At 44.9% G+C, this 14,800-nt stretch overlaps 1 protein-coding gene across 14 annotated transcripts in view; it reads right to left on the bottom strand.

Annotated features, from left to right (window-relative positions):
• MBNL2 (muscleblind like splicing regulator 2) overlaps positions 1-13,876 on the bottom strand; it is a 236,623-nt gene extending 222,747 nt beyond the window's left edge. For 11 of the 14 annotated variants that reach the window (XM_068267934.1, XM_068267943.1, XM_068267941.1 and 8 more), the window contains exon 1: positions 13,751-13,876. The gene's annotated coding sequence lies outside the window, so the exon portion shown is untranslated. Of the gene's footprint in view, positions 1-4,411; positions 4,436-4,475; positions 4,513-13,294; positions 13,504-13,750 lie in introns of those variants that run through there. The other 3 variants (XM_068267935.1, XM_068267937.1, XM_068267936.1) reach the window with 3 other exon arrangements.
• Positions 13,877-14,800: the final 924 nt, after the last annotated feature.

Raw genomic sequence — 14,800 nt, 5'->3', positions numbered from 1 at the left:
TTGCTGTTTTTGTGTGGGTAGCCAGGGCCACAAAATCGGGTGATGTGGGGTCTTTGGGACGGCTTCAAGGGACAAGGCAGCACAGGTAACTATAACTTTTCATTTACAGGAATGCTGCTGGTTGTTAATTTTAGCCTGAATATCCGCTTTATACAATACCATTTGCTTGCCTCTCCTTTCGATCTCTTTGGCTGCAGTAGTTTCTGAATCACACATCTAAAACAAGCATGCAGCTTGTCCAGTCAGACCTCAGTCAGCATTGTCTGATGGGCAGCACGGTGGCGTAGTGGTTAGCGCTTTCGCCTTGCAGCGCTGGGTCCCTGGTTCAAATCCCAGCCAGGTCAACATCTGCAAGAAGTTTGTATGTTCTCCCCGTGTCTGTGAGGGTTTCCTATGGGCACTCTGGTTTCCTCCCACATGCCAAAAACATACAGATAAGTTAATTGGCTTTCTAGACTATGATACATGCACTACATGATACATACATAGACATATGACTAGGGTAGGGCTTAGATTGTGAGCCCCTCTGAGGGACAGTTAGTGACAAGACAATATACTCTGTACAGGCTGCGTAATACATGGATCCCCAAACTTTTTTGGTCAAGGGCCGGGTCAACTTACTTCAGACTGCTGGGGGGCCGGAACATACATAAAATGATCTTGAAAAAGATTACATTGAATCTAGGTATTGATTTCCCCCAATCATGCCTGGAGGAGAACTCCCAGCAGCAGCCATTCAGTCATGCGGCGCCCAAAGAACATCTTTGTGCAGCAGACAGTAAAGCATACCCAGGTGACAACTTGCCGTCCAGTTGGACAGCAGTGTCACCTGATGCAGAACTGGATTGGAAGCCAGCGAATGGCTGCTCGCTGGCTTCTACAGTATGTGGATGGGTGGTGCCAGCACTTCTATTCTATATGCGGGCCACTGATATATAAAGGTGCAGTGTACCACATCAAAAAGTTATACATTTTATGTTTGGGGGCCAGTGAAAAAGCCTTGGGGCCCGCATTCGGCCCGTGGGCCGTAGTTTGAGGACCACTGGCTTAATATGTCGGCACTATATAAATACTTGAATAAATAACTAAATTAAATAAATAAATAAAAATAAATGCTTGTTCAGGGTCCACGGCTAAAAGTATTAGAGGAAGAGGATTGGCAGGACAACTGCAAATAATATTTCACCCTCTATATACCTCTCAGTTCAGGTGGGCTTTAAGAAAGCACTGCATAACACCAGAGTAAATATGAATGCACAGCATGAGCACTACATGCATGGAATGTGTATTTCTCTGTGTATTTTGGTCAGCCTCCCTAGCTTATATGATCTCCTTCTACCATTCCAACCTGATACTGGCAAATGAATCAGTTTCCAGCCACAGCTGGTGCTATTCGTAGGGTACAAGTAAATTTAGTATATTGGTGTTCTGCCCACGGAGATAGATATTTTGGCATGAGGGTTTGGGCACTGGCGCAAAGAGAAAAAAATAGATCATACAGTCACTCTTAAGCCGCATCTACACGTGTAGATGCGGCCGCGATGCTCCTTATCTGATGCGGCTCGATTGATAAGATCCGACAGGACGGATCTCCGCACCGCCGATTCCCTGCTCGCTCCCCGCGAGGGGACAATGGCAGGGAATCGTGCGGGAGATAAGCGGCGCCGGCGGGGACGAGCGGGCAATCGAATGCGGCGCACGCGCGGCAGGCGGGGACGCCGCGGGCACGCGGAAGAGGCGATCCGGCGGCTAATCGAGCCGCCGGATCGCTGCAATATGGCAAGGTGTAGATGGGGCTTTAGGGCTGTGGAGTTGGTACAAAAATCTTCCAACTCTGACTCCTCAGTTTATGAAACCACCGACTCCGACTCCAGGTACCCAAAATTGCTCCGACTCCTTGACTCCACAGCCCTGGTCACTGTCTTCTAAAATCTATCCCTCCTCGTGAGTGACTACTAAATACTGCCCTGTACTAATATCTTATATGTAACAATTTCAAAAATATATGATTCCCTCTAGGGATAAACTGGTATTGTTTATGTCACAGTAGCAGAAGTTTTACTACTATAGCCGGCTATTATAAAATATTCAATATAGATCATTAGAGTTGCTAAAACATTAATTGCTGAACTGAGTGACTGCAAGATTTTGACATTTTGTAACGATTGTGGAACTTTCTCCGTGATCAGCGCACAACGCGTGCGCTGACACGGCGGAAATCCTCCACAAGCGTGTAATTGCAGGCACCCAGCAAAAGGTGCTACGCACCTGTAGTGGGAAATTCCTGTCGGCAGATGGCGCTGGGGAGTGCAGAGGAACCAATCCTCTGTACCTCCACAAATGCCAGACAGGAATTGTACGAAGCGCAGAACGCAATCACAAGAGAGGCGATTGCGAATGAGAACGAGCAAAGGGACAGGTTGTATGTGTGTGCGCCAATCCAGTCGCCACCCCACGACCACGCACACACAACAGCAGATATGAAATAGGAACGCGATCGCGAGAGGTGCGATCGCCAGACGTGACACAAGGCAGATCAGAATAGAATACGAGGGTAGCAAAGGCACAGCAAATAATACAATGAGAAGATACGGAAAATAACAAACGCTAGCTAACCGCGAACACCGCACTCATTCGCAACAGTGCACGCGGTTATGCGCGGTCTCCACGTGATAAGCACAATAGAGACAAGCACGCCTAACTAACCATCGACATACAAACATGAAACAGAGGACGCGAGCGCTTGCATAACGGTTACCTCACTTAGCCTCCAGCAAGCGTACCAGACAAGACAGACACACGAAAACAGGGACAAGCGAGAGATAGGATCCACAGCACTAGCGAAAAGTGGCTAGCGCGATCCCAGAAGACAGAACAGAATGATCCCCAGCGCTAGCGAAAAGTAGCTAGCGCGATCCCAGAAGACAGAACAGAAGGATCCCCAGCGCTAGCGAAAAGTAGCTAGCGCGATCCCAGGAGACAGAACAGAAGAGATAGCTGGTAGCAACCGCTGCACCAGCTATACTCCAAGAACAGAGATCAGAACCATTTCCTGTCGACCACCGTTGGGACAGGACAATGGCAACAGGCAAGACAAGACAGAACAGGCAATACAGATAATACAACCTGACTGGGCTAGAAGGGGAGCCTAAAGCAACCCCCAGGAATTAACTATACTAGATAGCAATGGCTGACACTCCAGCAGTGTCCATCAGGAACAGACCATGGAAAGGAAATGACCAGCCAAGCCTTCTGGGAAACATAAAGCTCTTATAGTGCCAGTCATCAAAGAAGGCAGGTAGGGGATTTGCATAACGAATGTATGCAAATTCCCCAGCAAGAGAACAGACCAGAACTTGCAATGGAAAGACAGGTCTCTGTTCCAGAGTCCTGCAGCATGCAAACCTAAACAATGGTCAAAAGGCTGCCTGCCTGCGCAGGCAGCTGAGCGGATTCTCACACATTTCTGGAGAGTGACAGCAACACTAGTAGCTTCTGCTCTACACTTAAGAACTTTTTCAGTTACAAATCGCTGACAATGGCCTCAATTCTGTTAGGGCTATCAAACAAATTACCTCATGTATGGTAATTTACCTCATGAGGTAATGACATTTAGCAATTCTGGTAGATGTTAGTCATGTTTTACCTCATGAGGTAAATTATGAGGTAATTTGTGAGATAATTTACCAAAAATAGCTATTCTTATGGAAATTAGAGGGCAGTAGAGAGTGAATTCCGCACCAGGTCAGTGGAAAAAAACTTCGCTTTATTAAATCACGTACATGACAAGCTAAAATCCATCACCACATGCTGACATGTTTCGGACGTTACACGTCCTTAATCATAGCATTTGCTATGATTAAGGACGTGTAACGTCCGAAACATGTCAGCATGTGGTGATGGATTTTAGCTTGTCATGTACGTGATTTAATAAAGCGAAGTTTTTTTCCACTGACCTGGTGCGGAATTCACTCTCTACTGTACTGGATTTGGGGTTCGAGCAGCCCGTCTTTCCTGCACGGTCGGTGGATGGAGCCGTGAGCGGAGTTCCACCTACGTCACAAGGAAATTAGAGGGCATGTTAGACATAATTTACTGATCAGTTGACCTCCCTGTACCTGGAGGTAAAGTCAATTTGTATGCATTTTGCAGTTTTTAGTGGAGTTCCTATTGCTGTTTTAGTGTCATTCCTATTGAGGCGGTGTAATAGAAAAGAATAGTAGAAATACAACTCCAAATATTTCCTAGATTTCTTTTATAGGGGATGCCTATAAATATACTTTTCATAGGGTGCTACATAATCAAATACACCCTCCCCCCTCAAAAAAAGAAACACCTTCCAAAGACTATCCTAACTTATGGAAGACTATTAAAAAACAACTATTATTTATTTACTGTACTGCATGCTTACCACTGAAATACCTCATGTTTACCTCACGTCATGTATTTACTTCATGTTTTACCGTATGTTTTACCTTGTGTTCGGAAATGGAGAAAAATCTTTCAGAATTGCTAAAAAAAAAAGAAAAATACCTCATGAGATATTTTACCTACAGAAAAATATTTACCTCACATAGCTACCAGAATTGAGGCCATTGTGATTTGTGACTAACAAATCAAAGTATACAAATCTTACTTTGTGATATTTAGTCCTTTATCCTAACATCTATATGGCAGCAATCCCAATAGCAAATCACATACGATTAATCAATAGTCTCATGCTAGGTGTGCATTATGCAGTACATGGCACACCAGGTAAACAATCAATATCTTCCTGATATTTTTTTACCTGTACTACCACTTTGCACTAAGGCAGAATAGTAAACTCCAAGGCACCAGGAAAAGTAATTTACTTACTATATCAGAAGTCTACTATATCAGAATTGTTCATAAATTGTAAATTTATACAGATGCATTTGCTGGGACCTGAAGACTATATCCAGAGGTTTAATATATCAGAGTTCACCATAACGAGATTCTACCGTATTAGAAATCAGACAATATTTCAGCGGTCACCGCTAGTTTTGCACTGCAAATATAAAATAAGTATGGTCAGACTTTAGGCCAGGGACCGACTTGCAGCGTTTTGTACAAGGTTTGTGGTTTAAAAAATGCTCTCTCATTCACTTGAATGAGAATTGCAGAAAAATAGCAAAAATTGTTTGCTGCGATTTTGACGTGATTCTCATTCAAGTGAATGAGAGAGCGTATTTCATAAAGCAAATGCATGCCAAAACGCTGCTAGTGGGTCCCAGGCCTTTGAAAGAGTACATGGTCGGCATCCTCCCTCGGTGTCAGTGGTATGAATACTGGAGTCAGGCGACCAACAGGACAGCCAGGCACTTGGCATTGTTTTAAATAAATATGTCAGCCTCCAAAACCCTCTCACTACAAAGTCACCCTAAAGGCAGTGAATGAGCACAAACCGGCGTTTTAGATTTAGGCCTCTTTCACAGTGCGACGTTAAAGTCACACATTAAAACAACATTTAAAGTGGATCCGAGATGAACTTTTACTCATTGCATAATTGTGTTCCTTACCTATTGTTTATAGGGCATTCCTCAAGCCAAATACTTCGCCCCCTATGCTGGCCGCAATAGCAGCATAGGGGGCGAAATACAGGCTGGGAACGCGAAGAATCACTCGCGTTCCCATGCCTGTCGGCCGGTGACGGGCAGACCGGAAGTGTTCGCCGGCGGGTGCAGGAGCATCTGAGCGGGGCTGCGAGGGCATCGACCGGCTGCTGGGGGCTGAGGGGAGCCCCAGGTGAGTAAATCTCATTTTTTATAGTTCACTTAAATTTTCCTTTAAAGCAGAATAACTCATTGCAATGAAAAATCAATGCCAAATTCACAGAGCACACGTTGCGTTGGTGACTAACGCTGCACGTTAAGTGAAAGTACTGCATGCAGTGCGTTATACACATTATTAGCTGCATTGGACTGTTTGCATATGCTCAGTAATGACTTGGAAACATACTTTTCATTCACTGTATGCTCTACTGCCTAGGTTCTCAACGTGCGGTACACGTACCCCAGGGGGTACTTCTGATGGTTCCTGGGGGTACTCGGGCCTGATATACCTAACCAAGAATAACAAATTTAGTCTTTTAGAAAATGATACATCTAATTTAAACAACATCAAATTAGTATTTTAGCTAATTAAAAGCAATAGTAAATGCTTGGAAATTGTTTACAACCAATTATCATGTACTACGATTAAATATATATTTGTCAAGGGGTACTTGTGATAATGTGTACTATGCTAGGGGGTACTTGGTGAGTACAGGTTTTTAAAAGGGGTACTTACCAATAAAATGTTGAGAAACACTGCTCTACTGTATGTGACGATAACGGGGCACTAAGTTGCGTTGCAACTTTTTGGGGGAATTGCGTTGTAATTTGCATTGCGACTTTAACGTTGCATCAAAATGCAACGTCCTACTGTGAAATAGGCCTTAGTCTCTGGTCAATACTATTTGATCCCTATTCTGATTGAGCAAGAAGTTTTAAATCAGGATGATACCATTTATTGGCTAACTAAAAAGAATAAGAATAAGCGAGCTTTCGGCTTTGCAGCCTTCGTCGGGCTTACATCCTGTTTGCTTGCAGGCTGATGGTACAGACAGCTTTATACATGCAACAACAAAAGGGGTTACATAGATTGTTTTCAAACATAAGTACATGCCATTAAGATGCTTTAAGTGAAACAGAACATCTAAATGGGGTGGGAGGTTGTTAGCTGAGATATTGTAATTGAAGAACAGGCGCATCACCAGAAATATAGAAATTAAAAACAAAATGGGGGAAAAAAGTACAAAATGTGTGTACACACATACATATATTCTGGTTCTATTAATAACATTGATGTAATTTTAAGAGGCGGTAAAAGCCCACCTCTCCGCCATACTGCCCACCCACTGACTGATTTAAATTCTCCACCAGACCAAATTTCCGTTTCAGCCAATGTCCCCTTGAAATAGATCACATTTCCTGGGGAAGTAATTATGGGCAGATTCAACCAAAGTGATAGCATCTGTTCAGTATTGGTCATGACTGGGAGAGAAGAACAAATGTCAGCTAAACTATCTCCAGTACTGAAATCTATGTGCTGATATCGCACAGCACTGGCACTATATACACTACATATGACTGATTTAACTGCAGTAAAAACATTAGACGCTGTTATCCTTTTCTGGACTGGAGTTGAGCAAGTTTCAAGCTTCTCTTATTATTATTTATTGTATTTATAAAGCGCCAACATATTACGCAGCTCTTGAAAAATACTGACAAACCCATCCGGCCTCATGAAACCATAGGCACCCACTTAGCGTGATGTAAAAAAGCTACTGAATAAACAGCTAAATTCCAGCTAACTATGGTGTAATAATGATGGCGGGTTGTATATTGCAGTTTTTGTTTGTACAGTAGATTTCACTTTTTGTGCACTGCAGCAACTATCCTATCCTACAGCACTGACGAGCACTTTCACAAAAGACTCCTGACATTCTTTAGCAGGAATTCAGACTGTGACCCTGAAAGCACCGAAGCATAACTTACAAACTGCTGTGAGCTATGTTTTCCAAAAACAGTTTATGACTGTCACTTTTATGATGCTGAATATATTTGTGCTGAGCTCAAGCATTACGGGTTTTTTTTATGTTTTCACAGAACTTTAAAAACAAAACCAGGTTTTGTACTGTTACTCTTTGATGGAACAGCTCCTAGGCATTGATATTTATCATTAACACCCAAAAAACAAATACGCACTACCTTTTTTAGTGGTAGCTCCTTATGGGAATTATTTTAAAAACATGTCATGATATTGCAATAAATCAAGAGCAACTCCTAGTTCCATAGGAACCATCGGGTGCCAGGTGTTTGCCAGGTGTTTATTGTGTCAGAGTGGAGGACACTACGGCCTAATGTACCAAGATGTTTTCTCAGCATTTACACAGCATGCTTTAAAGAGAACCCGAGGTGAGAGACATATGGAGGCTGACATATTGATCTCCTTTTAAACAATGCACATTGCCTGGCTGTCCTGCTGCCTCTAATACTTTAGCATGCTGACTGATGTCTGACTGGATTTGCTGCATGTTAGTTTCAGGTGGGCAATTCAGACACTACTGAAGCCTGAAAAATAAGCAGGACTGCCAAGCAACTGCAATTGTTTAAAAGAAAATAAATGTCAGCCTCCATTTCTTTCACCTCAGGTTCCTTACAAAGCCCCAAAGATGCTCTTGTGTGAAACCACCATTCATTCTATTGTATCAGTTATAGATGAGGAGCATTTCTGGACATTGGCAAGCTGTGTTTGGATGCAGTAAAATAACAGGAAACTAATGCAAATCCATCCAAACTGCTCCACTGCTCATGCATATCTACGGTATACTAGTTGAACTCGATGGACATATGTCTTTTTTCAACCAAAATAACTATGTAACTATGTAACTACAGTATGTTTCCTACCAATGCTTTATGCTAAAAAAAAAAAAAAAAAAAACACGTGAAAAATGTCTAGATAAATGCATACAAATGGATGCGACCATTGTACTAACTTTTCCAAAAGCTGTCTGTGTAAACCAGTCCTTAAATATCTGAAGTGAGAGGAATACGGAGGCTGCCATTTATACCCTTATATACAACGCTAGTTGCCAGGCTGTCATGCTGAGCTTTTGGCTTTAGTCGCACAACTGCAGCAAGCATACAGCCAGTGGAGTCAGATCAGAGTCATAGCCAATGATCTATCTTATTAGGCAGAGTATTAACACAGAAGTCTGACAACTGCCATTGTTTTTAGGGCATAACTTCAGGTTCTCTTTAAGGGCCCATTTCCACTTGCGCGTCATCGAAACGCGTGACGGCACTTCCGGGTCTGCGTGTACGCAGACGAATCCCATCGGCCATGCCATGCACGGCTATGGGATTCGCAGCCTCCCGCACAACTTCGGATGGAAAAGCCGGCCGAATCAGTAGGGCAAGCGATTCGGCCGGCGGCTCTATTACTACCTATGGCAGAGTTTCCCCGTGCGATATGCCTGCGTGGAAACTCTGCAGATTCGGCCCGGTTTCCGCGCAAGTGGAAACGGGCCCTTAGAGAAATAAAATATCTCAGCAATATAGTATATGTTTACTGGGTTGGCTTAAGATGGAATTAAAACCAAAAGTTTTTGTGGTATGTGGAGGCAGATATTAAAATCTTTACAACCTGGATGCTCTCAATAGTAAATAGACATCATATATAGCATAGGGAGCAGTTACAACTTGTGTAACTGCTGTGTCTGCATTGTGACTGGAGAGATTTCCCCACTTCCAGTTAAAGGAGGCAGGAAGTGAGGAAAAACATCTGTGACGAAAATACAGCCTGCAACGAAAACAAATCAAAGAGCAAAACAAAAATCTGAGAGAGGTTTTCAACCCTCCGCATCTAAGCCCGGTTTACACAGGAGTTAAACTGTTCGTCATTCAAGCAACGTCTATTTAAATGAATGGGCAGCCTTTTTACCGTCGTTCGCGCAATCGCCACGCTCAATCCTGTCATCTCCTTTTGGTCATCTCCAATCGGTCATGTCCATTAATGACCAAATTCTCACTAACCAATCAACTGACCAATCAGTGCGATCAATTACCACACCGATCAGAAACGATTGGTTGGCTGAGGGATTGTACCAGTAATGGGCACCTTAAAGTGAACATTAAGCCAGAAAAAAAAAATGAGTTTTACTCACCTGGGGCTTCTACTAGCCCCCTGCAGCAGTCCTGTGCCCTCGCAGCCACTCACTAATCCTCTGGTCCCCCGCTGCCAGCTAGTTTTGTTTTTGCCGACAGGCCCGTCAGGACTGGCCACGCGTACCTTTTTCCGCATTCCCGACTGTAATTAGCGCTATTGTGGGCCACGGTACAAAAATACACGTTGTCGCATTACGCACGCATAGATATGCGACAACGCGTATTTTTGTACGCGTTGCGGCCAGCAATAGCGCTAATTACAGTCGGGAATGCGGAAAAGCTACGCGTGGCCAGTCCTGACGGGCCTGTCGGCAAAAACGAAACTAGCTGGCAGCGGGGGACCAGAGGATTAGTGAGTGGCTGCGAGGGCACAGGACTGCTGCAAGGGGCTGGTAGAAGCCCCAGGTGAGTAAAACTCATTTTTTTTTCTGGCTTAAGGTTCACTTTAAGGTGCCCATTACTGGTACAATCCCTCAGCCAACCAATCGTTTCTGATTGGTGTGGTAATTGATCACACTGATTGGTCAGTTGATTGGTTAGTGAGAATTTGGTCATTAATGGACATGACCGATTGGAGATGACCAAAAGGAGATGACAGAAGCCATCTAGTAGAAGCCCCAGGTGAGTAAAACTCTTTTTTTTTTTCTGGCTTAAGGTTCACTTTAACCACTTGCCGACCGCGCACTCATACCGCGCGTCGGCAAAGTGGCAGCTGCAGGACTGCAGGCTAATTAATCAGGAAGCAGCCACTCGCGCGAGCGGCTGCTTCCTGTCAATTCACGGCGGGGGGCTCCGTGAATAGCCTGCGGGCCGCCGATCGCAGCTCGCAGGCTAAATGTAAACACATGCGGAAATAATCCGCTTTGTTTACATTGTACGGCGCTGCTGCGCAGCAGCGCCGTAAGGCAGATCAGCGATCCCCGGCCAATCAGCGGCCGGGGATCGCCGCCATGTGACAGGGGACGTCCTGTCACAGGCTGCACAGGACGGATAGCGTCCTGTGCAGCCCCGATCACCAGGGGGCAAGGTAGGAGAGGGGGAAGCGGAATTTCGCCGCGGAGGGGGGCTTTGAGGTGCCCCCCCGCCAGCCACACGCAGGCAGGAGAGATCGGACCCCCCCAGCACATAATCCCCCTAGTGGGGAAAAAAGGGGGGTGATCTGATCTCTCTGCCTGGTGTTTGATCTGTGCTCAGGCTGTAGAGCCCACCCAGCACAGAATTCAACGCTGGTCCTTAAGGGGGGGTAAAGGGTGGGTCCTCAAGTGGTTAAGGTATGGCCACATACAATTTTAAAGAACCCATGCCTTGTGATTAATGCCCTAGGAGACCCTAATGAATCGGTATCTCAACTGGCACTGGCATCTCCCCCTCTTTTGTGACAATGCTTGTGCCTCACAGCTGGTCGCTCAGTATCAAACAGTGGAGAAAAGGTGTAGTGTATTATACAGAACAGAAGCAGCAAATGTTCAAGCTAAGCTATGCCTTCTCCCAGTATACCCAATCCCCCTCCTACCCATGCCATGCCTCTGCCTACATTAACATCTCATGCCCACTTCATCCCACTCACTGAGCATGTCACAGACTGAACTGAGCACCAAAGCGAAGGCCTGGCAACTGTTACATGAGGCATAAACTAGGTAACTAGTCCTGATGGATTTTCATCTGGATACCCTTATGACTTTGGGGACTCATTAGAGTTCAAAAGGCCCCTATTAGTGACTACAGAAGCAGTAAGGGATCACCAGTTAGGTGTCAAGTGAATAATAACAGAGTCACTTTAAATCACAAACACACAGCACTAACAAAAGTCACAATGAGAACAGAGCTACCAATTAACAGAAAACTTGGTATCTGGATAACCCTATGATACAACACATACTTTCTCCTATAAACCATGGCTCATATTCACCATTGCTAGCCATAGATGCCGGGCACACATCAGTGTTAAAGTACATTGCTGGAATATTCATGTGTACATGTGCTCTCTGACACATGTAGCAACACGCACACCCTCCTCTTCAGCTATAGTTTTATGCAGGAAGATCAGAAATGAGGTTGAGAAGGATGAGTCATGACTGTGACAGAAATATATAAGGTGGAAATCCAACTATAGTATTTCTCAAGACCCTCTAAGCCAGTAGCTATGTGTCAAAGAAGCAACTGGAGATGCAAAAACTTGCTAGTGTGACAGCGCTGCGCCACAGGCTATCATGAACATCTGTCTGATGCAACAATGAATGAATGCATTCAGTTTATAAAGTCAGAAACAGATAGATTAACATATAGCTGATATCTAGATACTGGACAGCCAAAGACTATTTTTGTGAACTCACGGAGTCTACTTTAATAGGTTAAAACATACACATGAATCAATTGCTTCATGAAACCAAAAGAAAAAAAAAGTCTAGATCCTGTTCCCCAAAGCAGCATGCTCTCTGGGCAAAAAGGCAAGCCACCTTCTACTCCACCAATTAACTCCATCCTTCATGGAGGGAATAATCATGTATCAAAGGATGCCCCAATTAAAAGTAGCGCTATCTGGTGGACAGGTTACATTTTGCCCGTTAATAGTGCCTTCAGTAATCAACTCAGGCAGCGTGTATATGTTTGAGTAAAGCATTGTACACAAGCTATGGTAGATGTTCTTGGCTGAAACAGCTGGCTGGGGCCACCACTGCAGAAGATCTGACACGTGTACGGTGGCCCCCAATGATCCCTGATGCGTCAACAAGGAATCTGGACTAGCACATTGTCTTGACCACATGAAGGCCGACCTTACTGTTATTTTAATCACCGCGCCCGCTCGGTCATGCACCGCGCTGTATGGCTTCCTCTACAGCAACAAACTGTTGTGGCTGACGCATATAGCATGTGGCACGTGTGTGGTGCAAAACGTGCTATACGAGGCAGCCATGTTGGACCGCGAATGGGGAAGCAGGAGCAGCTGGACACTACTGGCAGCTGGAGCAGGTGTGATTTGAATGCACAGGCACTGAAAATGATTAGCAATCGGCCTGCGCTGTATGGGCAGCCAACAGATCTCTCCCCAATCAGATTAAATAAGAGAGATCTGTCTCTTGTTCGATCTGCCCATACAATGCTAGATGTATGGACACCTTTATAGATGGCCACCAAATCTGACCATCAGATAGATCTCAGTGAGATCAAATCTGATCTGATAGGGATCGATTACTGCCACACACTAGCCACAGATCTTTACGCATGAAATCGATTAAAACATATAGTGAACTGCAGCGTTGCACTGTTCTATGCAGTGCAACACTACGAGCTGTCGATCTGCCGCTACTGCAGATAAATATTTTTCATCTAGAGTAAATGACCGATTTAGGCTGATAATCAATTGGGCTGTCCGAAGAATTCTAGCAGATTTAATCAGTGTGATCAAATTGGCCAGATATTGACGGGGGAAAAGTGTATGGTCTCCTACTAATTCCTACTAAAGCCTGAGACAGTGCAGACAGTGTTGTACTGTACATACATAACTACTGGCGATCAATCGCTTGTCATAATGGGTTGTTATCAATCCACATATGGCAACATACCTGTAACTCCCTGCCACTCACGATCCGGCCTCCCCTGTGCCCCCTTGCTAGCAGCTCTCGCTGTATGGTAAGCAGGCCTTGCAGAACACAGCGCTATTACACATGATGACACACGTGTGCACGGGAAGTCTGTACATCGAGAAGCCGGGGCTCATGCCCTGTACATATCCCAGCAGCCTGATTGGTCACTTCGATGTCCTGCCCTGTCAAATACATGGAGCAGCAGCCGAGTATCCGGCCGGCCCGCAGTGACAGGATGCGCTCCCCTCCCCCCAGCACCCTGGCTAAGGAAGCAGTGACACCCTGCCAGCCATGCAGTATTGGGATAGGGAGCGGCTGACATATGGAAATCTCTGCAGAGTCCGGGCCTGGCATGCCATGTCCCCAGTGCCGCAATCATCACACTGACACCAGCGAGAGAAGCTCAGCCTCGGGCCTTCCAGCAGCCGCGCTTACCTTATGGCAGATGTCTGCCGGGTGACAGCGATGAAGGGACACCCTGAAGCCGATGCGTGCAGCCTATAGACGTGCTGAGAGTGGAGAAGAAGGCGGATCTGCTCGTGTTTCTGTATGTCAGCCAGGCATGGGGGGAGGAGAGGAAGGGAGGAGGAGGGAGGGACAACAACCAGAAAACTTGTCAACTTTCCCTGATATCATCATCATCATCATTACAGCCTCACTGTACTCACAGGGAATGGCTAATTCTGCATGCCAGGCTCTTTATACTGCACCCATATTCTCTGTGGTTTCTACTGTACTAACCTCAGAGATGGCTTTAGGCTCCATCACAAATTTTAAATCTCACAGTGTTATCCCTACTTTTAAAATGAATCAAATGTTATTAAAGTGAATAAATAAAATTGAATATATTATAGAATATTGACGTTAAGGGCTTGTTCACACTAAGGGCTTTTTAGGGATTTTTTACTTGTGCAATGATTCCCTATGAGACTGTTCACATCTGAGCGGTTCGATTCTGATCTGCTCACCAAAGCATTTTTGGGGTGCTTTGCCTCCAGGGGTGCCTCTAGTCATTTTGTCACTCCAGGCGAGAAAACCTGTGGCGCCCCCCCCCCCCCAAGCCCCTCCCCCCAGGAAAATAATCATAATGCAGCATCGTTTCACCAGAAAATAATCATAATGCGGCAGTGTTTCATCAGAAAATAATAGTAATTATCGTAATTCAGAATCGTAATTCACCAGAAAATAATCGTAATGTGGCAGTGTTTCACCAGAAAATACACTTATTGCAGCAGCAGTTCACCTGAAAATATTCGTAAGGTGGCAGCGTTTCACCAGAAAATACACTTATTGCAGCAGCATTTCACCAGAAATTAATCATAGGGCAGCAGCGTTTCACCAGAAAATAATCGTAATGGGGCAGCGTTGTCAGAAAATAATCTTAATGTGGAAGCGTTTCACCAGAAAATACACGTAATCCGAGCAGAGGGAAAGAGTAGAGAGGGAGAGGCAGCATAAGATGTAAGAGGGGGGTAGAGGAACAAA

The sequence above is a fragment of the Hyperolius riggenbachi genome, chromosome 2 (assembly GCF_040937935.1).
Source record: "Hyperolius riggenbachi isolate aHypRig1 chromosome 2, aHypRig1.pri, whole genome shotgun sequence".
Lineage (NCBI taxonomy): Eukaryota > Metazoa > Chordata > Amphibia > Anura > Hyperoliidae > Hyperolius > Hyperolius riggenbachi.
Note: the sequence above shows the minus strand (reverse complement) of the source record. Positions and strands in the feature narration are given on the sequence as shown.